The 2,500-nt window shown below is 38.2% G+C and overlaps 1 protein-coding gene across 2 annotated transcripts in view; it reads right to left on the bottom strand.

Moving 5' to 3' along the window:
* The window catches only part of LOC108570557 (protein phosphatase 1 regulatory subunit 3C-B), an 8,944-nt gene that overhangs the window by 2,403 nt on the left and 4,041 nt on the right, over positions 1-2,500 (bottom strand). Inside the window, exon 5 of one of the 2 annotated variants that reach the window (XM_017932436.1) lies at positions 165-426. The exons of the other annotated variant lie outside the window; for it this stretch is intronic. The gene's annotated coding sequence lies outside the window, so the exon portion shown is untranslated. Of the gene's footprint in view, positions 1-164; positions 427-2,500 lie in introns of those variants that run through there. 2 annotated transcript variants of the gene reach the window in all.

The following is a 2,500-nucleotide window of genomic DNA, read 5'->3' as shown; positions in this document are numbered from 1 at the left end:
AAGGGTTATATGTATAGTGTAAAAGAAAGGCAAGTAGATGTATATATATATATATAGAGAGAGAGAGAGAGAGAAGAAAGGATGTACAGAAGTATGAGACAAAGTTAAGAGAGTGAAAGATGAACGGACGAGACCAGCGAGATTTGGTCAACTCGTAGGTGGAAAAACTTATCTTGACGGACATCCTCGGCTAGTGTGGCAGCCAAGTTCCAGGAAAGAGGAAGAGGAGGAGGAGAAAGACGACGATCGAGAAGAAGACGCATGGCGATCTCCAAATTGGCTGAGAACCTCGGAAAACTTTGGAACGAACACCCATATCCTGATCCCTGATTTTCGAACGCATTCGGCAAACCTTTATCTCTGTGTTTGTCTCTCGCACGGCTTACTGTGTCTTTCTGTGCGTTTGTGTGTTCTGCACGTTGCAATCTGAAACGAGAGAAACAAGAACTTGTAGGGATTGCCCCGCTTTATAATGAATTGTTTAACAAGCCGAGTGGCGTGAAGGTCACCGTTACGGTAGTCCGCGATATTTGACGATCAGTTGTTTTAGTTTCTGACATGACGTTGCAAAAATTTGATAAAATTTATTGATTCCGATAAAATTGTTTATGTTACAAATACGATATGAAATATGTTTTTCGTTGCAAATATGTACGTATGCATATATACAAACATGATTGTTTAATATTTATATCCGAATTTGTTTTTAGAAGATCTCTCTTTTCTTTAATAAATCTTATAACTTAAGTGTTTTGTTTACTCGTGTCCACGTGAATGTTTGTAATTACATACATTTCTGCCGTGTCAAAGGTCGGAATGTTTATCAATGACGCAATTAACTATCGCGGCGTGAAATTATGTTTTTATCAGTACGGAGGCATTTTTTCGACTGATAAATAGTAAAATTCCTTACGGTACGTGGTTAATTGGTCCTCAAGAATCTGGTTAAATAATTATCACTATAAACATCGTGATTCCTCGTATCGACTGAATAATCAATAACGAGTGTATATACCGATAATGATCACCATTGATAAAACAGTCGGTAAAGCTACTTTTAAAAAGTGCATAGCTTTGAAAACGGGGTTGCAATGTGAACGACAACTCGGTCGAGGTGTAAGGAGCCGAGATTATCCAGTCAACCCACACGTCTAGACGTCTTAAAGTTTTTACAGAGCTTACGAGGCGTGGTATAGCACGACTACAACGCAACGCGAGCCGATATATATGATCCTGTGCTGCCACTTTTCAACCACGCCTCAACCGGTACAAACGTATGTGTAGAAGTATACTCTCTACATTGTATGCGAAATACAACTGTTCAAAAGTTTAACTCCGTGAGTTCTATTTCACTCCTACCCACGCAAAAATCACAAACGTTCATTCATTCCTAAAGAATCAATGTACATTACGATTTACCACGATACTATCTGAAGTTAATAGATAATCTAACCTCTAAAAAGATTATCATCGTATTAACAGTAATGTCCACGCGATAATGCAACTTTTTCGATTATCGAAAGATCGAAAGACAATTTTCAGAACACAGATTCACGGATACTACAAACGTCTCTTTTTTTTTTGTTCTTAAACCTTGAACCAATTTTTTACGGTCGTTAGTCACCAAGTTATTTCGATCTGTCCGCGAAACGGTAACAATCCTTCGATTTATCAATCGACATCACCTGTTGCAGCTTTCGAGTGGCCGCGTAAGAAGTGACGCGACGATATAGGCCGATTTAACTATGCGGCGAAGTAGGTTAATTCACGTAGACAGGGTTCGTATTTCATAAGCTTTCTTACAGGTCTCCAGCCAAGTTGAACACGATATATACCATTTCGTTCGTTTAACGAGAGTTCAGTTTGAAGCTTCGTTTCTATCGAGGAAGTGTTTTCAATGTACATAACCACTTTATGCTAATATGTATGTAGAGTGCGTGCGTATTTGTCAGACTGTTGGCAGTAGGCCAAGGATTCGACCACTTATTCTTTTGACCATGAAATCATTCGCGATCTATAAAGTGCTCAAGGCATTCTTAAATTATCGCTACGGGTTGAAATATTTAGGTGATGCGGAAGATACACGAATTGCTAGTAATTTGGGAGCGCTAATAAAAGATGTAACGTTAGGTGGGAAAAAATCTGCTTTATCCATAGAGCGAAGAAAATGCTCTTCTTCAGATTTATTCGATGATTACGGGTGTTATTTATATAATGATCCTAAATTCATATAAAAATATGACAGATTAACATTTAACAGTTCAATTAGGACAGGAAGAAAAGGCGATCAATTTTTTAAATTACTATGAGTTAACTACGGTAAATTTCTTGATAGTAATATCTTTGATTGAATTCGTGTGACCTGAAAGAAGTTCATTCGCACCCGACGGAGGCAAGTGTCCTCGTCGGTGGAACTTGTAACATAAGGTGCCCTCACACTTGCATGAATGAAAGGTACAATTTCAAATTGAACAATGCCTCGTTACGTTGGATTTAAAAA

This window comes from Habropoda laboriosa, unplaced genomic scaffold (genome assembly GCF_001263275.1).
Source record: "Habropoda laboriosa isolate 0110345459 unplaced genomic scaffold, ASM126327v1 scaffold23, whole genome shotgun sequence".
Classification (NCBI taxonomy): Eukaryota; Metazoa; Arthropoda; class Insecta; order Hymenoptera; family Apidae; genus Habropoda; species Habropoda laboriosa.
Note: the sequence above shows the minus strand (reverse complement) of the source record. Positions and strands in the feature narration are given on the sequence as shown.